The following is a 27,162-nucleotide window of genomic DNA, read 5'->3' on the forward strand; positions in this document are numbered from 1 at the left end:
AAGAATATATTTTTCCTTTTTATTGTTGTTAATGGTCATTGCTTCTTTCAATATCTTCGCTAATACATTGTAAGCATCATACAAAAATTCAGCATTTCAACAGTTGACATTGCATTGTTTTTGATCCCTAACAATAAAACAAGGTTCTTAGATTGCTCAAAATACACCAATTCCAACGTTTGAGCAGTAAACAATATTGTCACATTGTATTAATGTCCCTGTGGTCCTGGTTTTAGAAGAGAAGATTGTTTCCTCCTGAAAAGTTAATCATCTTGTTCTGTATCTGGCATAACATATAAGAAAATCACCAAGGTCTGTGAACACTGCTAAAATTACACTGCTAACATTTCCCTTTCAAATAGCCACAATCCAAAGACTACCCAGCTGCTGGGATCCTTCTACTAACCTTAAGTTAAAGCAGATTTTTTTTCTCACACACACCCCAAATCCTAAAGTACCGAGATGAGCATTCCTAAAGCTTTGTACAGCGCAAATCTTGATGTGTTCAATAGCTCTCCTCACATCAAGAGGACCTATATTTGCACAGACACAATATGCAGTCACTTAAAACATAAGGACATTTTCCCCCTCACAGACATGAACAGAAGTTCAAATTTGAATATATCCCACACTTTCAGTTACAAACACAGACTTGGGTATAAAAGGAGAATCTGTATTGAGAGTAGTCAACACGTTTTCTTGGCTATAATCTCACTTGAGAACCGTTCTCTTGCCAATGAACAGAGCCAGCCATCAATATCAGCACAGGGCTCCTGCAGAGTTAGTACCAGTAAATTTGCTTTCCTGAAAATCATATCTAGGAAGCACTTAATTTAACCTCAGTCATCTGGTAAGCTGAAAAGAACTGAGAAGGGAGGAAATTTATGTTTTATAAAAAAATAAAATAAAACACCTAAAAAGTACTGATCAGGGAAAACACTTTACTGTGTATTGGTTGATAATCACATTTCCATCTCTTCTACTCTCCCTGTTTTCTTTACAAGTATTAACCTGGAGTTAGGAACAGGAAGAGGCCATTGTGGAGTTTTATGTTCTCTTTTTTAATGTGGAATTCAAACCACAGGACCAAACTATCCTCTTGCAATGAAACAAGTATTGCCTGTTAACAATTTATGTCTGACTCCTACTGCAGTTTTTACTGAAAGTGAGAGCAAAGTTGGTAGCAAACAAGTCACAAAGTTTGCCACTTTCTGCCATCATGACAAAATTTCTTGCAGTGGCAGGATGACATAAAACCTGCATCCCATACAGAGCCCATAAATTACCTACTCAAGAAGGTTTCTTAAATATTCACAAAGTCAAATTCAGACCTGGTACCCAGGAAACTCTTACTAAGCTAAGATTCCCAAAATTTGTGGAAACGGATTTAGAAATAGCCTGAACAACAGTGACAGGAAAATCTAGAAGTCATCTTGGTGGTTCTAGGTGATAGATGACAGTCAAGACCAGTGTGCTGGCTGCAGCTGGGGCAGAGTTAATTTTCTTCACAGTGGCTGGTATGGGGCTGTGTTTAGGATTTGTGATGAACACAGCTGATAATATAGAGATGTTTTTGTTACTGCAGAGCAGGGCTTGCACAGAGCCAAGGCCTTTTCTGCTTTTTGTACTTCCACACTGGTGAGGAACCTGGGGGTACATGGGAAACTGGGAGGAGACACATCTGGGGCAGCTGACCCCAACTGACCAAAGGGATGTTCCAGACCATATGACATCATGCTCAATATTAAAAGTGGGGAAATAAGGCAGAAGGGGGGGATGTTTGGAGTAATGGAGTTTGTCTTCCCAAGTCCTTGTTACACATGAGGGGGCCCTGCTCTCCCAGGGATGGCTGAACACCTGCCTGCCCATGGGAACCAGTGAATTAATTCCCCTTTTTGCTTTGCTTGCATGTGCAGCTTTTGCTTTGCCTATTAAATGGTCTTAATGTGAACTCATGCATTTTCCAGCTTTTACCCTCCTGATTCTCTCCCCAGTCCCACTGGTGGGGGAGTGAGCGAGTGGCAGCCTGGGGCTTGGTTGCTGGCTGGGGTTAAACAGTGACAACCAGCCAGTTTAATTAAATAATAATGGACAGGAAATGGAACCCTATTCCTTCCTGAAACTTTTGAGATAGCATGAATCTAACAGCTGCTCATGCAAAAAGAAGAGCACCAACTAATTTTTTTGAAAAATTATTAGAAGCCTCTGCAATATATACTTCATGTTGGGTTGTTTGTTGAGGGTTTTTTAAGTCCTTACCACAGTTCATAGTGGATTTCAAGTATTCATGAACTTGCACTTAAACTCTTCTATACTCTAATTAAGATAATTATATGTATCATAAGCATGTTTGGGTTTTGCATTATCTGTATTTCTCTACCCCATTTTATCAGTAATTTTCAGTTATATGGGATATTGTATTTGTACCATCTTCTAAAAAGAAGATGGAAAACAGGAATAAAACCTGTAAGTTTTTTATTTAACGTTAACAGATAAAACTGTTTTCAGACAGGTATCATCATGAATAATTGCTCAACAATTATTCTTAATTACAAAAAATGCAAAAAAAATATATTTAATGACCAGCTCCTTGCAGGACCATTTGACACTACAAAGGGAATACAGTTTTCACAGCATAGGCACAAAACCAGTACAGAGGAGGCTGCACAATGGTACTCACTCCCCTTTAATCAAAACTCTAATCTGATGGTTTTACATGCTGACATAGTTTTGGTGAACACAGACATACCTAATTACAACATGACTTGTTTACCCAGCAGCACATAAGGTTTTGACTGTAAAAGTGATGTTCACAAAACAAATGCACCCTGTAGTATGTAATTTGCTTTGATATGAAAAACCTTGAACAAAAAAATTATACTGTGCCAGCAATCAGACAGCTAAAATGAAATGTAAAAGGTGGCTAATTGCTTCAGCAATAAATAGCAAGTACTTGAAAATAAAGTCAGTGTTTTGGTATCATCTACCATGTCTAGTAGGTCAGACTTTGCTGTGATAAGCCACTACTGAAGCGAGACATTGCGTCCATCCTTAACTGTGTATTTGAGGTTTAGCCCCTGCTGATCCAAGTTGAAATGAGCCTGCTGGATTTTACAGCATTTAGGCCTATCACACCAAAGCAAAAAGGCAAAAGTTAAAGTCAGTCTTTTCCACTTCTTTTCTAAGCCTTTTTTTTTTTTTTTTTTAGTTTAAGTAGCATAAAGGCTATACCACAAAACAGTGCCGAACAGAAACTACTCAGCATAAGACATAAGGACTTTCAGGTATCTATGCAGATCCCTTTTTTTTTCCTTATTCTGAGTATCCAAATACAAAGACAGGATGTAAAACTCTACCAATGTGAGATCCAAGCAACAGGCATTCCAGAAATTATTCCAGAAAGATGTACATTCCCTTTTTTATCATTATGTGTTAAAACACTACCTTAGTATACATAAACTAAATTGGAGAAGACAGTCCAATTTTTTGCTAATTACTTCAGTAGCTGTCAAGCACATAATCTGCTTCTGAAACACAGCACTTCTGCATCACAGCACAGGAACATTTAACGACAAGGAAAACATACTCATCCACATATATGAAGTGCTGGAAGAAGGAAAACACTTGGCTAGTGGGACAAAGACCTGACATAGCCAGTGCCATGCTCTTCAGAAGCAAAACCTCATTTGGGTTTCTATTAGTCTCAATTCTAAGTGAACAGAAACAAAGTGGGTTCAAAACGATTCTGTATAAATCTCTTTCCATTAAACTACGTGGGATTAGCAGCAGGTAAACACAACTGGGAAATCAGCAGTAGAAGATACAAAAAAAAATAGTTAAGGGCTTGCACATGAAAGTATCTTGCACATGAAAGTATGCACATGAAAGAAGATTAATATTTCTAGTGATAGAGTCAGACAAAACATATCCATCACATGAGATAAATCAGGAAGATGCCCCATCATTTCTATACATTAATATATTCTCTTACATGGTAAAACAAATACGAAGAGGAGTGAAGCAATGGAACAGAATGAAGCTTCAAAACAACTGAGTTTTAATAATATCCCTAATCATTCAAGTTCAAAATTTGCAGTGGAAATGCAAAGAAAGTTAAGGCACTTTAAAAAATTCAAACCCAAAACAAATAAATGTAACTAAGACAAAGTAAAGAAGTTCTTCCCAAACAAGAAGTTATTGATTCTTCTCAGAAATACTCCTGCAGATCTGTTTTCCATCAGAAAATCCAGTGCATCAAAACAAGAAATATTTCCTGTAAAGTACCCTTTTGATCAAACTAAAGCAGGCATTTTAAAAGGTAGAAATTTACAAAATGTCATAGCTTTATGACTTCTAATTCTTTTTTAAATTTTATTATGCATGGTATCATACAAGACTAAAGAATGCATCAATCCAATGCAAATGTAATTTTTGTGGAAAACTACAAAAATGCTTTTTTCATTCTGTTTTAAAACAATCAAGTTTTGATCCTGTAAGCTTTACAGCAAGATGTAAAATCCCTCTCTCTCCAAAAGCTTAATCAATGTTACTCTGACCAATCATAGCTACCTCTGAGAGGACTTCTATGTTTTTATAAGGTGATAGGGAAAAGATGCTTTTATTTTATTTAACTATGAATAGTAGCCCTGTGACAAAAGAAATACAAATAAATATATATAAGTTCATATCAGTGAAGAATTGTCAGCTGTTTCCCTTGTCAGAAGGGAAACTATAACATTCTTTAATTATTTAGAACATCTCAAGGAAATTAAAATGTTGCTTGCTTTAAACACATGCAACAGTTTTCAGATACTCTTAAGATGGTCACTCCTTCCCACTTGCAAGTAGAGTTGTGTCAACTTTGCTCTTTCTTGTCACTTACTTAGCATTCTTAGAATTAAGATTCTGTTTTTTCATACTTTCTTTTCTTCCACTTGACCTTTACTGCATTTCTGCCCGAACAGAAGCAATTCAGAACACATGAAAAACCACCAAGTTTTGAAAATTAAGATGTAAATAACAATTTCTAGATTCAAAAGTGTTTCTTCAGAAAAGCCTTAGTCATGTTACTGCAGATTGGACTAGAACTCCAGAAGATTCCTTCTGACCTGAATTATTCTAGAATTCTCTTTCTAGCATTAGAGGATGAAGCAAAAGTGAGTACAGTTCACCTCTTCCATCTCTACACTCCTCCATGGAATTGTCCTGATTTCATTTTCACCTACTTTTTCAGCTTAGGACTGCTAATATGCTCACACACACAAAAAAAAAAAAAAAAAAGTTTTACACCTGTAAGAAGAGAGGCCTCTAGTGTGCAAGATAGCAAATTTTTTTCTATGCCTTACTTATGATCTGTTTCCCACCTGTATTTAGGGCTGGCATTGACTACTGGCTTTTTTTTTTTTCCCCTTGAAGTTCCCTAAGAATTTGCATCCGTCTGTTACTTTAAACAACATCTGTCAGGTAAAATCTACCAAACTCAGTAGATAGCACCATCAATCCATATTCAGAAAAAGCTACGACAGTGTCTTGATCCCCACTGAAATTCATGTGAAGCTGCATGTAAACTCCCTTGCAAGACATGGATGAAGATTTACTGATGGATCCAACTGTACAGTGGTTGGTCTGAATACACATTTGCATTTTTTCACATTAAATTCACTAGATTGCCTCAACACAGATTAATATAATTGCCATTAACACAAAACATTCTTTTCATCTAAATTTGCATTTCTCCTGTTGTTTTGTCCCCTTCTCAAGTCTGACTCACAGACAGATAAGAAATTAGATCAACCTAGAATTTACAACAGTGACTTGGCCTGTTCGGACCACGAAAAAAGACCAAAACAGTGGGATAGAGTGACTGGAAAATCAAGAAATCAATGACAGTCAGTGTCAGTGTGCTCTATTTTACCTCAGTAAGAATTGGAGTTCCTGAAGTTTACAGAGTGGGTCTTCCCACAGTATATTTCCAGCATAATTCCTGGAACTCTGACTTTTTGCAGGGCCATCTGAGATTACAAATATCTAGAACGTGTATGTTGAAGACTGTGAACATCTTAGTCCCAAATAAACATTTCCATTAAAGTCACTGAGTGCAACAATCACCTGGTTTGTTCCATGTAGCCAGGTAAAATGTTTACTGTGACAGCTCCAGCTCTGACCACTGCAGGAGGAAATCCTCGCACAGCCCCGTGTGCTAAAATAATACCCTAAAGCAGGAGCAGCATGATTGGATTTCTCCATGCAGCTCAGGTCACCCTGGCCTTGCCAGTGTGCTGATCCCTCTGCCACCAGACACCTGCCCTGCACGGGCTCCCCACACAGGAAGGCCGGAGCGGCCTCCCAACAATGCGCTCACTCGGAATTTGGGAGTGCAGCATCCTGAGGGAGACAAAGAGATCAAACCCACCGAGCCACAAACTTCCTGACATTCTCCAGAGTGGGCAGGTTTTTTTTTTTTCTCCAGAGCAGGGAGGTTTTGGTATTAATTTGAACAGGGAGGAAAGCTGGAGTCTGCTCCGCAGAAACATCTAGTCAAATAAATACGTCATTAAGCTAACTAGCTACAGGATTGTCTAGCAGATGGATGACATCCTGGTTGCTAGTGGAACACTTTTCTATAGCCTTGTTTGAGGCAGACACATATGGCTCTCCCAAGCATTGATGCAAGCTCCCAGATGGACTAGATCATTGCTGACACCTTATTATAAATCCTAGAGATGAAAGAAGGGAGCACAATTTTTGAATCACAACACAGGACTCTAAAATATTCAGACTTCCTAAAAATCAAACTTACAACAGAATATCTTAACTTCTTTATGTTGAAAGAAGCTATTTCTAACCAGGAACAGAAAATAGGGCAAAATTCTGCATCAAGAAAGACTAGAAGAGCCTTGAGGAAGCTTAAAAGACCAGAAGATCCCTAATGTAAATGTATATCATAACTACATATATGGAGTTACAAATATTACAGCTCTAAGGATGCAAAAAATTATCTGCTGTGCAGCTGTTACTGATACCAAAGAGTTACCACCTGGAATTTCTTGACTGGGGTGGAAGGGGAAAGGAAAGAAAAGGAAGCCACTTAGACATTACAGACACATCTCTGAAATGTCTGTACCCTAAAGGACTACAAAAAACAAAACAAGACCAAAAAAAAAAAAAAAAAAAAAAAAAAAAAAAAAAAAAACAGAGAGGGGGAGACAGATTGAGAGAGAGAAGTCTAGCCACAGGAGCAACAGGAAAACTAGCAGAACTATGTGGGAGATTGGGAAACAACAGAACCAGTTGCACACAGCATTTGGCTTTTTGTAGGTGTCAGGGACACCTGAGAACATCTCAAGTACACAAGGGTACTACAGTGCATTTTACACATCAAGGTCAGAGACAGGAAAAATATTCTTTTGACAGGTTTACACTGTGAAAAGAGACTATCCTTAGCACCCATAAGAATTTGACTCTTCAACTTACCCAAATGGAAGACTCAAGGTGTGAGGAAGACGACTTGCTATATATTTTCTCTTCTCTCCAATGTCTGCTATACAATGTAAACTAAGGAAGTTACATCTGGAGACTGTTATAACTCTGTGACAAAACTTTTCCATTTCAAAACCAAATCAACTCACTGACTCTAGGAGTATGTCAAGAACTCCGTACATTCATGAGTGAGAGAGATGCTTAAGCTGCCAGAATTTATTTGCCTCCACTGCAGTGGCCATAATTTTAACAAGCACGCAAACATCTTGGACCAATGTGGGGCAGCTAATAGAGCATAACATCACCTCTTATTTTTTCAAACAGACAACTGTACTTTCAGTATATTCACCCATAAAAGAATTTCAGTGTATTGAAGACAGAGTGGCTCCCAAGTTTTCCTTCACAGCTTTTAGTGTGGCTGTTACTTTTTCGACCAACTGAAAGTTCAGAAGATTTTTCTTACAGGGAGAATACAGCAATCCTTGAATTGCCTTATAAAACATAATATTTAATTTAAAAAGAGACAAGGGTAACCTTTTCCTAATCTCTACCTCCATCACATCATGCAGCTCAAGAGAAATGCCCAGGAAAAGTCTTGATTTTTTAAGGGTCACTTACACAAGAGTGTGGGAAGAACGGAATGTCCAGCTATGTACACTGCAGCTGCAACTACTTCAACTGGATGGTTCCTCTTCCCTGCAACACAGCTCCTTCTTGGAGGCAAGTTCAGCTCCCTACTTTCTCAGAGCCCTGAAGAATATGTGCTTCACTGTTCACTTCAATATTTTGGAATAGAAAAGCTTCAGGAGATTCTTTCCTGTATGTAAATCTTCCTAAGCAAGACACAGGAACTGCAGTCTGCAAACCTCTGTGGTCAAGGCTGACATGAAAAGGGGTTAATTAAAGACCTTAGGCAACAGAGGTTTAGGTTCTCCTGAGGTGCTCCGTCAGATGAACTCCAGTTTGAAAAGAAAGGGGAACAGAGATAGTAATTGGCATCCACAAAAGCATGAAACAGCTCCAACTAGAACCAGACAGTTTCTGGGCTCTCAAAGCAGACAAACCCCATAAAACTCCAAATTTCCGACCAACTGAAGGCTTCCATTTTAAAACTGTCACATAGAACATACTTTTTTCCTAGTTTTAATATTTCAAAGACTGACAGTTTCAAAAGATAGATACAGAAGATTACTGCAGGTCCCCAAATATGATGAGGCAAGTCCATGAAGGATTTCTTCAACTCCTGACTTTGCAGCAGACTTCTCTTGCAGGTTATTCAAAGAAACCCCACGTTCCTAGAAACACAGCATCATCCCTGGTCACAAAGTGGGACCCTTGGCAGTTCAGCTCTGTGATGAGGACCCTGAAAACACCAGGACTCTGGCCAAAACAAGTTTACCAGGAATCAAAGAGAAGTTGCATCTTATTTTGATTTCGATCAAAGTCTGTCAAATCTAAAATACTTGCAATGAAACATCCCAATTCAATGAATTACCATTTTCTGTGTAAATTACATCCACTTGAAAGTTTGCAATGAGGTCCACCTAAAATGCCTCTTAAAAGCAGCATCCTGAAAACCAATCAATAACAAGCAACATAGAGGAAAGTTCAGATAAATGAAGTACAGTGTAAAACACTGAAGTTACAGCACAGTAAACATCTATGCCAAGAGCCTCTCAGTCGTACACAGATGGGTTTAGATCATTGTAGTTCAACTTATGTTCTGAATTACGTTCTCCATCAGATGTAAAATGACCTTTGATTGATTCAAGTTAAATATATAAGGCTGATCTGTATTCAGCACAGTATTCACACACAAGTTTAACATACTTTAACATACACATCCTGACTTGACACTTCGAGTGATTTGCTCTGGTGTCTCCATGTAGACATGATTAAAGGCTTTTATCTTGAACCGCTAACAATACCCAGGAGAGAACAGGGAATGGGAAAAGGCAGAGTCTGTTGCTGGTTGCATATTCAGCTGAAGAAAGAACTCAATGTTTCAAAAGACACTTTCAGAATACTTTGCACAACTAACTCCCACTCTGCAAACTAAAGAGGTCCTCTTATTCCTCTCTATACTTCTTTTAATTCCTTTTGGTTTGCTATCGTTTTAGGTCATTTCAAACAAAATTATGAATCATTAACCAAATGCTTTTTAACTCACTACTGTGCATTATCAGCACTAACACACATCAGCACTGTGGTATTTCTTTCTTGAAATTTACCTATTTGCCCAGCCACTACCTATGAGAAAAAGGAGACCAGGCTACATAGGTTGTCGGAGCTTTCTGCTGTAGAAACTTTACATTATTCCAGCTGTTTTCTTCAGAAGGCTGTAAAGATCATTGGAACAGGACAGTGATTTTCACCTACAGCTGCAAGTTAAAATCATCATCTCTGTAGCCACTGCAGGTGACTTCCTCTTGCAACTGAAGAGAGGTTTATCTCCCTAATCCTTGGTACATTAAACCCTATACTAAAAAGTTAGACCACTGTTGTTATCAATCTAATAAGGCACTGTAAGAATAAAAATATTTGTAAAATGCTTTGATGAGAAAGCTTTGCCATAAGGTGCTAAGTAGAACAGGTCAGATAAGGCACACATTTGACAAACACTGGCAGTATTTCTGTTCATCAACAGATGGTTGCTTTTAAAAAAAGTTCATTATTATAAGCTATGTGAAAATAGCCACCAAACAGTACCTGTATTCAACATTATGTGAGCTGCTTTAATTGGACAGATGGATCACATGTTAGAGGCTTCCCAATTAAATAAGGATAACTCATACTTTAAGACATATTAAGTGAAAATAGGGTACTTGCAACAAGTTAAATCTCAAACGTGCTGTTTCTAAAAGCCTGCTAGAAAGGTTATTACAACAGTAAGAGGAATGTGAGAGGGTCACAAAACCAGAAAACATCTCAGTTGGAAATATCCATAGAACTCCCTTCTACCTCACTTCTAATACCTATATAAGTCTGATGAGGAATTATAGTCAAAACAAACCTTTTGTAAAACAAAACATCTACACATGAACTGCACTGGCCAACAGATGCCAGTCAGCCCAAGTCTAACTTTTATATGGCCAGGTGCAATCTTTAATTTAGGAGTACTGAACCTTACCTTCATACATTTCTACAAAGGTTCCATTTAATTTTGCTTGGCTCTTGTTAAGCAAAACCGACAGAACCAGTCATCCATTGAGGTGAAATTGTAAAGGAAGAGCACGCACCAATGTGGTATCTCACAGAAGGCGCCAGTTCAACAGCTATGGAGATTAAGTTGGGTTATTTATAAGCGTTCCTCACATTTTCTCTCCCACACCTTCTGCAGTGGTCCTCAACTCTGACCCATAGGGCAGAAGCCAGGGAACTCACTTTTGTCTTTTGAAAATCCCAAGAAACCATGGCAAACCTCCAGCTGACATTCTGTATAGCACAGGCCCAAATACGCATTAGCACCACTTCACTCAATAACTAATGGTTGAGCAGAAGCAGAAAGTGAAGCACCACTTACACCCAACAGTTTAAGAAATACTGCTACATTCAGGCAATTACTTATACTAAGTACGTCCCTACTAGACAGAAGACTAACAGACTCATATTAATTCTTGCTTCATGTGTCATTAACACCTAATGGAACGTTCAGAGGTGTTTACAAGTCCAAAGTAATAATGGATCACTCTTAATCAATGCACAGGAAAAACTTCATGAAAGTCTCAGTGGAAGAAGGCAGCTGTTAAAGAGATTGCTTCATAACTCAGTCACAGACTGCCCCCCCCTTTCCCTCTATGAAATGGAGAATAAGTAGGTTACAGGTGTGAGAAACCAAAATAATGGACTCAGCCACACAACACAAAGAGATAATTAAAAGAGTCACACATTTTCCTTCCAATAATCTTTGAAAACAAGAAGAGTGGACAGACATTGTGTTTAAAAAACAGAGTACTGTTTGAAGATACTTCAAGTACTGGTGCTGAAAATTGAAGACAGAAGACAGTACCCTTACAGTGGCACATGCTAGATATATGAGTCAACACTTGACACTTATTTTAGAATTCTAAGTACATTTCAGGGTTTATCCAGAAGAAAACTCTATTTTCCAGTCTCTTCTCAATATGGGAGAGGAGATTCTAGATCTTATTTTATTAAGTATTAACACTTGTTCTAACAGAAACCCTAAGAGAATTCTGTACTGTCCTCAAAAATCAAAACTTAAATACACCCAGTGGTCCAAGGTTATGACAGAATCATTCAAATCTCAAGGTATTTCTCATACAAATATGCAAAAAACCCACATCTTCCCCCAAAGGTCAGTCCATCTTTTACAACTTCAGAACACAGAAACTAAATTAAATACTGAATAAAAAAGAATTGAAATCTCCAAACTCATCTTTTACAGGCAATACAAGTTCACTATCATGACTACATTTTTTCAGAAGCAGATTTATTATCAGTTTTAAACCAAAAGGGTACCAGGGTGTTTAGCATGCAAGAAATCAAGAACACCAGGAGATGGAAAGATAAGGACATTCCAGCAGATACTTCATCAACCTGCTCCATTCTCATGTGCAGCATTTCAGCAGTGTATCTTTTCTAGGCAATACTGTCCTGCCTTTTAGAATTAATCCTAAACATATCCTGGATTAAAAATGTGGTTACAATGTCCAACACTCTCTTTGCTTGTTTTCCCTGTCCTATAGACGGCCAGGAGTCAGTGTCAACACAGATAAAACTTTGCAAAGATCCCCACACAACTGGCAAAATACACTTGTCCTTTTATCCACTGCAACCAGCACTGAAGTCCAACGAAGTCAAGTATTTTCATTCCTCAACTCACCTTAGTGAAACCAAACAAAATCAAACAGGAGCATCTGGATTTCGATTTAGTCCTATGCAACAGTACTCATCAAGGAGGTGCCATTACTCTAATGAGTAGAATTCCTCTAAAGAGGAACAGTTCTCCAAAATGGTGAAATACACAACTGAAACCTGCACTGAAAAGCAGGTAATAAGCATTCATGTTTCCAAATTCAGCCATGTGCAAAAAAACCCTCCTATTAGAATTATTTTGGATTAAAAAATATTTTCAGTCATGCCTACCAACCAAATGTCTATTTATAAATTTGTCTATAGAGGACTAATTCTTTTTTGGGTGGGTAAGGGAGAGACTAAAGCCTGGGAAAAAATGCTGAAAACGTTCATGCTTTAAATGTCTGAAATAACGTTCAGTTCAGAATATAACCAAGTTTGCTCAGCCAACCTTTAAGACTAAACATCTGATTCAACACAGACCAATATATTCTGGTTTTAATGGCACTCTTATGGAAACATACCTCATCTGGGTGAGTAACTGATTCTTCTAACAGTTATCTAGCCATCAGAGGGTCTATTACACCTGCAGTTCTAGTTAACATGTAGCAAAACATAAGCTCAGCAGCATCAGGCAGAGCCCCCACCACAGGTTTACACTGAGCAGAGGTGTTCCAGCAGCAGATGTTTATCTACCCCTGCCTCGTAACTTTAACAGCCTTTCTGTGTGGATGCTGGCAATCACTAGCTTCCATTGTCCCCCAAATTGTCTTAACAACATTTTCAAATGCTTTTCAGTTTTAGCAGATAATAAAATGTAAAATCACTATCATTTCTATCCTCTTTTGGTGCTCTCCTCAAAAAACTAACCCCCCTAACTCATAAACTGCTCTCCTAGTAAAACTGTGTTTCTGTGAGAACACAGCTCTCTCAATTTGAAGCATCCAGACTCCTGCTCCCAGTAAGTTTTCAAAATCCTGTGGTAAGGATTTCTGATCAGTTTCTCTGCAAAACGCAGACATTAAAAATAAATTATGGGTGTGGATGTGCTGCCTTCCCAGCCCTCTCCCCACCTCATGCACTTCCACCCCCAGCTCCTTTGCTGGTTTTCATGCAGATTTGTGCCAGACATTCGGCATCCTCATTAAGTGGTGTCTGGCAACCTGCCTAAGCTTTAGTGGGTTCTGGGAATGCCAATATATTAACCAGAGGACTTTTTGCATACCCTGGAGAGATTTTTCTTCTAGAAAAGTCAATCATTTGGCACTAAGAAAACTTACTTCAAATCTAGGAAAGCTCTCCATTGGCAATAAGAAGAAAAAATGCATTTACATTTCTTCTTAATTTCTGTCTCCTACCTGAAAGAAAAGTTTGATGTAGAGCAAGATCATTCAAACACAGTTTAAAAGGTCAGAGTATTCTCTGTAGTAAGATTTTAGAGAAAAGAACAACAGATATGAACAACACACACAGCACAACATGGAGAAAATTATTCATTTTCAGTGCCTTGTCTCCTGTGACCAAAATAATCTTAATCAGGATGATTAAATTTACCCATTATTATGATGAGTGATAATGAATGGTGATACGGGTGCTTGAAAATTTCCATTGCTTAACTAAACAATAAGAAAAAGCATTTTGTAAAATGCATCTACATTTAGCATACTCCAAATAGCTTAAATCAAAGCATACACTACAGAAATGCATATATTAAATAAATATAGATGATGAATACCAAGGCATTCTGCCAGAATGAAATACAGGACACACTGTAATGTCATGCTCTTATTCACCTGCAAGCATTCTTTCTACTGCTGTCCCCTTAGAGTTATTATTATTCAACTGACAGACTCAGAAGTAAGCAAATAATACTCCTCTCTAAGAGTAAAAAAAATTAAAATTCTTTTTCAAATACAAGGTTCAAAAGAACACAATGAAAAAAATAAAAAGGCCCATGGCTTTCCTTCACTTGAATATTCTGCCTGTGCAGCACATAAAAAAAGTTGAAGTACACTGGACAAACATATCATTTCAAGACCATTCCTTCAGGCTTGTGTACCCAGAGATTCCAATTCATTTCAATAAGTGATTCAGGTAATCTGCTACCACATAGATATCACTACCCATTATTCTTATAAATTTCTTCAAAGTGACATTTACTTCAAACTCATCATCTTTCTTTGTGCAAAAAATTGCCAACTTCCTGACATCAGCTTCAAAACACCGTGGTCCCTTTATAATGGCCAATTAGAACCAGAGATTCAGCAAGAATCAATTAAAATCAATTCCATTTAAATGTTTTAGTGTACTAAGATTATGTTTGGTGTGAAAGAAATTTTTAGCTATCTAGGCTGCCTTTGCTTAGATATCAACCTTCTAGGCAAGACAGCTATTCTTAAAAATAGCTGTCAACTGAGAAAAGAAAATGTATATGTATGAATCATTTCACTACAGGCTTGGATTCCCAGCAACTGATGCACCACTGTTCTGGCATCAGTGCCTTTAACGAGCAGCTGATACTAGATTGGTGCCATTGAAGAATTTCACGGTTACCACAGAACCAATCTGCAGAAAAATTCATCTCCAAACTCCTAGAAGTATTTGCATTCCATAACTGGCAATTCACTTGCAGGGAGCTGTTTTGAACCATTAAAAACCAGACAGAAAAAAAACTTTTCCAAGACCACTCACAAGTTAAATGCAATAACCATGACTCCTGATGCAAGAGTTGTTGGACAGGCACGCACCTTTTAACACTTCATTTCTCTTAGAGACTGTGCTAACTTAAAATACTTTTAAGGTATTTCTCTATTATTTCAATAATTATTTACTTCTTTCTGGCACATCATATCCACATTTGGAAAGTATTCCAAATTATTTCAGATGGTGTCATTGACATGAAATTAGTTCTTGGTGGAAGGGCAGCACTAGGCAAGGTACTGCAGGGCAGCTGAAAGAGAACTAAATTTTGGTCAAGATAATCAGAGAGAACTTTCCATCCCCTCTTCCCCACCACCCCATGCGCCTTCAATGCAGGGAAAACCAACAGCTCTTCATTTCAAGTCTCACTTTAATGTCCTATGCAAAGAAAATAGCATTTTCTCTACTTAAAAATAACAAAAGGCCAGGTCAGTTCTAAATTCCTAGGTTAAGCTACTGCTCAGTGGCTGTAATCTTACCACATTTAATACAACTGTGCCTCAATCTTGAATCTCCATTTCCTTCTACTTCCACAAGTTTTCTTGTAACAAGTTTAGGGTGTTGAAGACTGAATAGAAAACCTCATCAGTCAAATGCTGCCGGGTGCCTGTAATGTTTCAGTTAACAAAAATCAATGGTGCGAAATATTGTGTCTCACATTGTTAACTCATTCTGTGTTACACACTGATCACCACTTAGGCCCACTCTGGTATCTGAATTTACTGAAGAATATTGATATGCCTTATGTGTATGCAACAATGATCTTCACAGACCCAAGTCTGAACTAACTATGCCGGTATAAACACTGATTATACAAAAAGATGTGTTTCTACTTCTACACATAACTGTAGAGAGCTGACACATTCCAATTTGAGTTCTCCTCATGCTGGTCACTTTGTGTATCACAGTAACTTAATACCTGGTGCTAAAACACCAGTACAGATATAGATGTTCCGATTATCATCTCTACCTCAGCTAATATGGACAAGGGGATGTTTTCCAGCAGAACTTCCCCTTTCATTCACAGCCACGAAGCCATAATATTTGTACTTTCATTAGTGGAACCAAACACATGTGCACCATGCACAGTAATTTAATCTACTCAAGGGTGCATCGTATGTTATTTAGAGAGCTCTGGATCGTTGCAAAGAATAGGTTTCCCAAAACTTTTTCGAAGAAAAGCAATTGTAAGGCAGAATCGAAGTTTTGTCTAACCAACATACCCAGGTGTTGAAGGACCAGCAAGAACACTGCCCATACTTAGGCAGCTTCTATGTTCTTACCTCATCTATGACTACCAGTACCTGCCTCTTGGGCTTTCTTACTGGCAAAAACTCTCTCTCTTTTTGGCCAGCTTCAGATTTATGATGCTGCAGACACTTCATCCTTCGTGCTACGTGATGAACCTTTCCAGTCGACAAATATTTTAATGCAGGATTTTTTTTTTGTTTGGAAGCACAGACAAACCTCTTAACGGAGCTCTCCATCCTGACAAGATGTCCATGTTTTTAGATGAACAAACTTTTATAACACCAAACAGTATTTCTAACACCATATAAAATTATTCACCAGAATTTTGTTCTCCTGCACAAACACCATTTGCCATTCAGAAAAGCTTCTGAATCTCACTAAAATCTGTATCATTCTAGGTGTTAAGATCTCCTAAGAAAACAGAAGTTACTTTTGCATTTTGCCTGCTTCCTGTTTGTTCATTACTGAACTTAAACCTACACACAACGGTGTGTTTGCCTCCTCAGCAAGCATCAAACCACAGCCTACGCATAACTACCTACCCACCTTCATGATAGAAAACCTGGCACACCATTCAAAAATTTGGGATGCACATATTCACTGCAAACAATGCAGGCAGGCGTCTGATACAGGCAGGTAAAGCTAGACTTCTGCTAATAAACTTTTTTTTTTTTTTTTTTTTTTTTTTTAAAGAAAGGCACTTCATCAAATATAGGTCACTGGTGCGCCAGCCCGGCAGCCGCACGGCTGCTTCGCCTTCCTGCGAAAGTTGCCCGCCCGGCGCTGGGCGCGCACCGCGGCCGGGCATCCCCGCGCGGGTCCCCCCGCGGGGCCGGGCATGTTCCCGGCAGCCGGGCTGTGACACCAGCCCTGAGCCGAGCGGCCGCACGCAGCTCCGGCATTTACTCCGGAGCAGCCGGAGAGGACGTGCCGCGCACTCCGTGCTCCCCAGCGCCCTGCCTGCCGCCGCGGCTCCGCAGCCCCGCTCGCCTCCGCCTCTCCTGCGGAGCCCCGGGAGTCTCCCGTCCGGACTGCGGCTCCGGCTGCTTCCCGGGCCAGCCGGGGCAGGACGGCGGCGGGCGACAGCAGGGTTCCCTGGAACCCCAGCCGGCCCTGGCTATCAGCGGTACCTGTCAGGCTGCCCTCGCCCCGGCCAGCACCCCCACCTGCCCCCCAGGTGCCGCGGAGGGACGCGCTCAGCCCGGCCCGGGCAGCGGGGCGCCGGGCACCGTCCCCGCCGCGGCAGGAGGGTGGGCGAGCGCCGCCGGAGCCCCCCGGCAGCCGCCGCCTCGTCCCCCGCACGCTCCCAGACCTTCAACTCGGGCCTCCCCGCACTTTCTCCGGCACTTTCCGCCGCGGCGGCCCCCGGCCGCCCCCGTCCCCGCCGCGGCGGCAGCACTCACCTCCCGCCGGCCCCCGCCGCTCGCCCCCGCGCCGCGCTGGCCTCCTCCGGAGCGCCTCGCCGCCTCCCCCTGCCTGTCTCCAGCAGCCGCTCTCCCTGCGCTGAGGTTGTGCCTGCCTCCAACTCATCCCCAGCCTCTCCTCCTCCTTCTCCTCCCCCCCCGCCCTGCCCGCCCCGCTGGCTGCCGCCTGTCTGCAGCGAGTCTGGCTCCGGCGGGCGGGCGGGCGCGGGGGCCGCCGGCGGGGGGGCGGGCGGAGCGGGGGAGGGGAGGCGGCGCTCCCGCCCGGCCCCGCAGCCCACACTGACACCTGCCGGGTGGATGTGCGCGGCTCCGGCTCCGCGGGACCGGCCCCAGACAGCGGCGGGGGGCGCCCGAAGTGCCGGCCACGACTCGCCTTCGAGGAGAGAAACCTAGTGAGGTTCAACAAGAGCAAGTGTAGGCTCCTGCACCTGGGGAGGAATAGCCGCAAGTACCAGCACAAGTTCGGGACTGACCTTCTGAGAGTGTCTCTGCAAAAAAGGACCTGGGAGTTGTGGTGGATGACAAGTTGACCATGAGCCAGCAGTGCCCTTGCAGCCAAGAGAGCCAGTGTTATCTGGGGTGCATCAGGAAGAGTGTGGCCAGCAGGTCAAGGGAGGTGATCCTCCCCCTGTACTCGGCCCTAGTGAGGCCACCTCTGGAGTGCTGTGTCCAGTTCTGGGCTCCTCGATGTAAGAAAGACAAGGAGCTGCTGCAGAGGGTCCAGCAGAGGCTACAAAGATGGATCATCTCTCTTATGAGGAGAGACTGTGCGAGCTGGGCCTGTTTAGGCTGGAGAAGACTGAGAGAGGATCTCATTAATGTGTAAATATCTCAAAGGCAGGTGCCAAGTGGATGTTGCCAGGCTCTTTTCAGTGGTGCCCAGCGCCAGGACAAGGAGCAATGGCTATCAATTAAAAAAGAAGTTTCACCTCAACATGAGGAAGAATTTCTTTACCTTGAGGGTGGCAGAGAACTGGAACAGGCTGCCCAGGGAGGCCATAGTCTCCCTCTCTGGAGACATTGAAAACCCACCTGGATGTGTTCTTGTGTCACCTGCTCTAGGTGACCCTGCCTTGGCAGGGGGGTTGGACCAGACAATTTCCAGAGGTCCCTTCCAACCCGAACTATTCTGGGAGCTGCTCCGTTAGTGTGGGAATGGCCCAGCTCAGACTTGTGGCGAGGGGCAGCCGTAGCGTCCCTGGGGCAGCCCCACCACACGCCTACCAGCCCTCGGGCACCCCCTGACCCTGCACTTCTGTAAAGGTCAGGACCGGCACGGGGTGGGGGAAGCAAAAAAAGTACACTTTGTCGCATGCAGAATGAGAAATTTTTTAACTTTTCAAAAAATGTTGCAAGGCAGGAAAACCCAGTTCACACTGTGGCCCAGTAGGCACAAACCCAAGGCAGCTTCTGTCTTGCCTGTGTTCACTTGCAGGCACTGTCCATTCCAGGCTCAGTAATGCAGTCCCATATAGAACTGTCAAGCATTCCCTAGCCCTTGGCCTCCCCCTATCCCTGTTAATATCCTTTGGGATGCAGGCCTGTGGTATAGATTATCTAGTAAAATGGCCACGTTAATCTCAACTATGCCCAAACCCCTTGGGAACAAGTATAGCAACCAAAGTTGCTATTACATGTTTGAATGCAGGAATATTTATGCACACCATTCTCACAGAAATAAAGAAATCCCTGTTTCTGGGAGCACTGGAACAGATGACCCAGAGAGGTTGTGGAGTCTCCCTCACTAGAGATATTCACAATACGATACGATATTCTGGACACAGTCCTGTGCAACGTGCTCTGGGATGACCCTTCTTGAGCAGGGAGGCTGGACCAGATGACCCACCGTGGTCCCTTCCAACCTGACCCATTCTGTGATTTCTGTTAATTTAGAGCATCAGCCTCAGTTCATATTCCAATCCACAATGCACTCTGAAGACTTTTCCCTTCCCAGTTATACCTGTGACCCTAAGAATGACGAGGAGAAATAGCAGGGATGAGGTAACATGAAGAAGTGTAAATGTTGCTAACTTTAAGCATGTGCATGTTTGATTCAAATGAGCTTGTTTGCCTTCTTGCCTCACCTCTCCCAAATTGCAGGTTGGAAGGAAGATGTAAGTGTGGTTGAAGGAGCCAGGAATCTGCCAACCCAGAATCCAGAGCACCAAGCTATGAAGATTGTGGAGGTGATGGCCTGAAGTTGGTGGTGTGGGTCACCATGTTACTGGAAAAGGGGGAACTACTAGATTCCTTCCAAAACAGAGAAACAGTCAGAACAGCAGAGAAAGATGATTTTAGCGAACATAGTTTGGATTAAGCCACAAGGAGCCAAAGGAACATCAACACCACAAAGAGGAGGAGCTTCCAGTAATATGGATAATTATTGGGGCTATTTGCCCTGAAAGTTTCAAAAATCATCAGGAAGTTACAGGGTTAATCCATAACTTGGTATTTATAATTTATTTATTTATAAATGAACAAATTGGGAGAACCTTTATTTTAAGTTTACTCTGTAGTTAGCCACCAAGAGTCAAGTGCTCCCTTTCCAAAAGTGCCCTGGTAATCTGTATACACTTCATAACAAATTAGTCTGACATGCTTCAGCTGTATTCCCTTCAATGGCTTCTCAAGGAATACTAATCATTCACTTCCATCAAGAGAGACTTCCCATGTGCAAAGGAATATCCTAACCCATGGAAAACCTTGGAAAGCATAACAAAATCACCTACCAAGTAACAAATTATTTCTATACAATAGCTCTTGAGTGAAAAGACTTGCATGGCAGCAGTTTGGGATATTTTGGGCACATAGGAGGAGGACAGCAAAAACCGATGAAAATGCATAGACATGCTCAGAAAGCATTGTGATGGATGCATGCCTGGAAAGTGAAATGCCAAGAACACTCTATGCTGCTGATATGCTTGTTCCTATCCAAGATGTCTCTGGTAGAGACAACCTGCAACCTCATATACTGGCACCGGCCAGGGGACAGTATTTCCTCAGGTATACAAATTCCTTTACCTTTTAATCACCAAAATTTCCATTAAAAGTTCTGTGCAGTGCCTTGCTCCACTTAAACACGTCTGAAGAATGTCAATATTTCTGAAGCTTAAAGAGACAATTAAAGGGGAGTGCTAACATTTTTTTCCCTGGCAGAGTTTTAAGTCATAGGAGACCTTGGAGTTGTGTAGAGGTTTCACTATAAAGAGAATTCCAGGGGGAGTTTGGTTATGTGAAGAAACTTAGCTTAAAAAATCAAAAAAGAAAACCCCAATATCTCTTCAGTGAAAGCCATACTCACAGTATCGTGATATTGGGTTCTCATCTCCATAAGGTTGCACAGACATCCTGACCGTTTGTTTCCTGGATAAAAAAGTGAAAATTCTTATAATTGATTTAAGGTGTAGGCAGATCTGTGTATGATTTTCATTCTTTTCTTTATCTTCCTCTCTAAACATAGCAATGGCATAGTTAGTTAATATTCAGACTGTTAGGGGTTTTGTTGGGGTTTTTTGCTACTTTATCATTCATCTGATAGTAAAAGTGACTTCAATGTTACTGGCAGACAGCAAGGTGCAGTGTTCCTATGGGTGAAGCTTAACAATAGAAGCACCACTTACCCCGGCCGTGTCCAGAACCCAAATGCAAGAACCCAGGAAACCTGGCAGACAGGATCTCTGCTATTCTATAATAAATACTTTGGCTCAATCATGCTATTAGATATGGTAGGAGATACACAGTCTGGTGAAGCACTTAGGTCTGAGTGTCCATATCCATCCCTGGTGGGCCCCTTTTCTGGGCTTGTTACATATGCTGTAACTGCTATCACTTCTTCCTTCTCAGTCTGGCAGTCTGCAAGATGTGCTGCACTGCTAGGGAGGAAGTCAGTGGGGAAAGCAAGTATTTGAACAATTATACTGAGAAGAACAAATTTGAATCCAGGGACATAAAGTCTATTGGTTTTAGTTACTGGTGACTCATCTTGTTTCCCACCAGGAAGCCACAGATCAGTGTATTTCAAGTATTGCTGATTCCTATTATCTGTTACGCTGAGAGAACAAGGAGGAAGAAATTAAAAACACTCAAACCACAGTAAGAACACAGCTAAATAACATATGGGCACATGTCATAAACCAGCCTTGCTCAACTACACATAAAAGCATGCTACAAATCAAACACCTAAAACTAGTCAGAAGAGTATTTGGTAGGGTTTGTTACAGGTCATCCAGATTCCTCTCCCAGTTGTCCACCATGGGCAGATAAGCACTGGTCATAATTCTAAACCTGGGGCTGTTTCACAAAAAAAAAGACTGCAGCCTTACTGGAGCCCTGCACAGGAACAGAAACACCTTCAATATTCCAGCTTCCAAAAATCCCCACTAAAACTAGCCTCTGGAGTGTGGGGCAGAGCTTGGTTTTGGTGGTTTGGTAGTTTTTTTGGTGGTGGTGGTTTATTATCATGGCAGAGTCTAGTGAGGGAAGCTTTACAACAAAGAAAAACATGACAATTGTCTCTCATTAAAGCCAGGAAGTTATATTCTTTCTCTTGGATGATTCCTAAAAAGGTCATTCATTCCAAGGGTTTCCACTCTCCTTCCTGATTAGACTAACCAGAGTATACCAGGAGACAAAATTTCTATATTAGGCAATTTATGGAACTAATGGCAAGCAATCAAATCTGCTCAGAATTTTAAAAATCAGTAACATATTAAAAAAACATGCCACAGGCTTGCCATTATGGTTTTGGCCATTTTGAAGGAAAAAGGTCTGTTAAATGTTTTAGGAAAGAAATTTTCCAAAATGGTTCAAGATCTTAATTCAAATTTGAGTGTTTCAGTCACAGAGGGATGGAGGCCTCAATCTGCACTGGGCTGCAGAGAGGTGCAAGGCCTTGACACACACCTCAGTGCCCCGGCAGATGTGTGCAGATGGTCTTAATCTAAGGCCCCTTGACCAGACACAGGACCCAGGCTGTACTTCCAACATGTTACAGTGGTGGGAAATTGTGTCACTCCAGTGACTGCACCATCCACCTTGTATGCCTTGTTAAGTAGGTGGTAGGCATGAAAGCAATGACGGGGAAAAACGTATGTGAGGATGTAAGGAAGGCAGCACAAGAAAGATTACTTATAATATTACCCTGTTGTAGAAAATTCTCTGCCTGTTCTAGTCATTCACTGAAGTCAGACTCTAGCTCGTTTGTTGTTCCTGGGTGCACAAAGCTACACATGCTCATTCTGCAACGTGTCGTTCATCTGCCAATTCCACCCACACACCTGCAGACCCCATCACTAGATGTCAATCTCAGTTTTACATAATCCCACATTTCTTAAGAGATGTTTTGGTTTTCTTGGGATGGACATAACTAAAAAAGGTTTTCATGCTAAATAAAATGTAATGTCAGACTGTAAACTTAGTGAGCACTATGCATATCAGAAGCACCCCAAGACTCCCCAAACTGTGACAGCAGCAACACTGCCCTCTTTTTCCTAAAAGGAGGCCTAAAACAAAAAAAGTTCACGAGTGCAGATCAGGTTGCCAGGTCTACCTTCAGCTTCTGATGTATTAGCCAAGAAAGCTATGATGTCACATCTCCCTGCAAGGAACCAAGCAAAAGGGACTGGAATCAAATTGTATCTCATAAGCTAATACCATGTACATCACCATAACAAACAGAGAAATTACACGCCCTGTTAAGAGGGGCTGGACTACATCTTATTATACAGAGTCAAAAATGTATGTAGCAATTAGACCATATTTCATCATCAAATAAGAAACAAATTCTTGTCTTACCCTGGCTGTTCTACAGGATGTACTCTGTAGTCATCAATTTACAAACAATTTACAGATAGGTATGTTTTCAGCTTCACAAAACAAAGTCTTGGCCACGTGAAAGGTACCAGATTTTTGTTTATAATACAATTTCCCAAATATATTTTTAATATCTTTTGCAAGTCTCAGACTGATTTGTGGTGGAGGACAAGCCTTAATTTCCCATGATATAGATACAGAATTTAAGTTATAAAAGAAATATTATTTGCCTTAAGAATGTACTGTGAGAACAGGCATAATTGGGAACTGATCCAAATTCTCCTGGTTTATTCTATGGCATTCTGTCTACTGGATCACAAAGCAGCTATTCACTGCTTGTTATTCTACACTTTTTGATTTAATGTACTACCAAACCCCCTTTTTCTCCAAAAACATTTTCCAGAATTACTTTCTTAGCTACCAGTCCTACCGTACTGGCTTATGTCAGTTGTGAGGTAAGTAATTAGTTTGCAAAGCACTTTTAAATTAAAGAATTGACAAATATTGTTGGAAAAGATCCTCGTTTCAGACCCACATCAGAAATCCCACAGACTTCAGTAGAACCATGATCAGACTGATTTTACACAGACAGAAAACCTACAGAAAATGTATTCATTAAAAAAAATGTCTTGCCCACCTACTACATCAAATGAAGCCGTGACTCAAAAACTCCAAAACGTTGGAAAGTCTTCCATGAAGAAAGGGATATCATATGAGAGGAATGCATAAAAGATCTGATAATCAAGAAGAGCATCATCATCATCATCTTATGTTTAACTGTAATGGTAAAATCAGTATTACAATCCATAACCTAGGTTTATGTTCACTACTATCATAACTCCTATTCAGCTGCCCATCTTCCTACCTTTCAAAACCTTCCCAATAACGGGACACATCCACATATGTTTAAAAGCCACTCTATTCTTCTTCTTCCCGTCCTCTTAGAATATTTCTATCCTTCTATTTAAGCACCAAAAAAAAAAAAAGCCTCCTTTTTTGCAATAAGGACCATTTTCATTGTTTCCCTGGTACAGTACAGAGGCATCAGTGCTCAAACTTTAAAATATAATTGCCTTCATTTTAAGAATGCTCCCTTTCCAATAAAGTTCTGGTTCTGCCTGCCCTTCAACTCTCCCAAAAGATAAAGCTCCAGAGCTCTGAGAAGTTCCCAGTGTCCACTTACTACAACTCCTCCTTTTCTCTTCCTTGTTTTTTCCCCCCCCTCTGCTTTTGGACTTCTTTTAAATTGAAGCCTTTGTATTAATGCATCTGAAGGTTTCACCATCAGAGAAGACAATTAAATTGAAGCAAATAGGCTGGGCAGAGGACACTAGTCAAATTGCATATATTGTCCTATAGTATCATAGTTGAGTGTTTTTCATGCCTAATAGGAACTCTACATCACCTTCAGGGACCCCAGGCTGACACTGACCACTGAATCAGATATCTATATTGTCCAGAATGAGCACAAGTGGAACCTGCTGCTGACCACGTGCCTGCTTTGCTTCATCTGCTGCTCTAAGCAAATGCATTTTTTCATGTTTGGAAAAATGCTTTCACAATTGCTTACAGAAATACTGCAAATAAGACTGTTATTCCCTTCTAGGTAACTCCTCCCAAAGGGATCTTAGGAACTGTTCTCTATGCTCTTCCTTGTTAATTAATCCCAGTGACTTTTTTTAACCTCCCCACTGTTTTTGCATGTCACCTATAATATATTTTTAATATTGAAAATCTGCATAGCATGCAGTTGTTTAATGCCTTCCATTAAAGGCTCTCAAAGCATTTTGTTGTCACTAATCAGTTCAATCTCACCAACCCAGGCATACACAAGCATTATTCCTGTTCTATAGACAAGAAAACAACTACAGAGAGGGCTGAGTGGCAGAATTCATTCCTGCATTCAAACTCCAACCACTAGATCACAAACCACTTGCAAAAAGACAAACCGTTCTCTAACGCTCAGATCTGTAGGACTTCATTAACAGGAGTTCCTCCAGTAACTTGCTGTGTCTTCTCTCAGATACTTCCTGAGACACTGATTTATTGGCTGGTTACCTACAGATGCTAATATAGCATACAGACACCAAGAAGAGAGGCCAATAAAAAATAAGCTATTAAAAATACTTCTTCCCCGTTATTTTAGCACCACTTTAACAAGTTGCAAAAGTGCAAAATACATAAAAACTACAGATTTTTACATGCTTTTCCTTTACCACACTGTTTACTCCTTGGGCCACCATCTTCAGCACTCTTCCCTGTCAGCTGAATCACTTTAAACAAGACACTACTGGGAAAAAATATTCAAAACATGTGAAAGGAAAAAAGAGTTTCTACATCTCAAAATTTTAACTTCAAAGCTCTATTTTATCTTTATAGGTACCATCCTAACAGGTCATACATACATCTCTCAAGTGACTGTTAGAAGTACTGAGATGTGCCCTGTCATGTTGTGAAAGTAATACCTCAATTCAGGTGTTTAACATAATGAGATGCACAAAAGCCCCCTGTATTTCTCTCGCAAATCTAAGGAGTGGGAAACTACTATGTTCCAAGATAGTCTTCTGCAACTGATTAGAAATGGTACAGCTTATGCACAATGTAATACAGACTTTCACAAGTGAACCAGTTTTCCTAGGTTGGGAATTTACACAATAGGCAGTGATGCCATATACTAGAGGTTTAGAGGTTTTTTTAAAAGTTAAGTGACATGATGGATTGTAATCCTAACACTGAAAAAAAAATCCTGCTACAGAGTAATGCAACTCTGTAAATTCTTCTGATGCAATATTAACATTTGCAGAAATACGAGTCAACTTACACTGTGAAATTAACCTCTACTTTTGTTTATTGTCTATTATTGTGTTCCCATTTCTAGAGTAGTTTTTTCCTTCATTGCATAGAATGGAAACTGCTTAAAGGATGAATCAGCAATACATATGGAAAGAAGTTCCCCTTGGTAGAAACTTAGCCTCACTTGTGCAGATTGACATCTTGCTCTTGTTTAGTATCATATTCACTACACCACAGTCTAACAGTAGGAATTCATGAACAAATTGTCACAATTTAAGCTAGGACGTCAAATTTACTATAAATCAGTTCATCTTCAGTTGTTTTCTATAAAATGTATACTCTGCCCCAGCAGTGCATGCAAAAGAAGTTGGTCCTTAACCAAGAAAATAAACGGCATGGAATTGGCTCATATTGACCTGACAATAACAATTTGCATGCAGGCAGTTAATGCAAAACAGCTGACTTGGAGTAATTTCCTTAGAATGAGAAGACCAAGCAGGTTATTTGTGTATGTATACTCTCAATATACATGCCCTTACATTATGTCAGACAGTCTGGCAACATTTTGATAAAATACAGCTACACCTGGAGCTTATGCCAATCTAAGTTAGGTTGTTTCCAGAAAATTTCAGTTCTTCAAGATATGTCTTTCTGGCAAGGTGAAAATGTGTGAAATAATGTCTCTGTTCCTCAAACTTGAGACTTTCCACCATTGTGCAAACAAGGGCATATAAATACCTGCTTATGGTTTATTTGTGGCTATGCCATTCACAGTCTTTTAGCACATAACTATCCCAAACTTCAAACCTCGATAACTCTAAGACAATAAAGTCTGTTCCTGCTCTCCGGTTTTAGAACTAACTTCTTAATGGTTTTTTTTTGTTTA

The 27,162-nt window shown here is 40.6% G+C and overlaps 1 protein-coding gene across 2 annotated transcripts in view; it reads right to left on the bottom strand.

Moving 5' to 3' along the window:
* The window catches only part of LDLRAD4 (low density lipoprotein receptor class A domain containing 4), a 276,570-nt gene extending 258,859 nt beyond the window's left edge, over positions 1-17,711 (bottom strand). The window contains exon 1 of one of the 2 annotated variants that reach the window (XM_069004376.1): positions 17,652-17,711. The gene's annotated coding sequence lies outside the window, so the exon portion shown is untranslated. The remainder of the gene's footprint in view (positions 1-17,651) is intronic. The other variant, XM_069004375.1, reaches the window with a different exon arrangement.
* Between the last annotated feature and the right edge of the window lie 9,451 nt (positions 17,712-27,162).

Source organism: Aphelocoma coerulescens, chromosome 2 (assembly GCF_041296385.1).
Source record: "Aphelocoma coerulescens isolate FSJ_1873_10779 chromosome 2, UR_Acoe_1.0, whole genome shotgun sequence".
NCBI classification, from domain to species: Eukaryota; Metazoa; Chordata; class Aves; order Passeriformes; family Corvidae; genus Aphelocoma; species Aphelocoma coerulescens.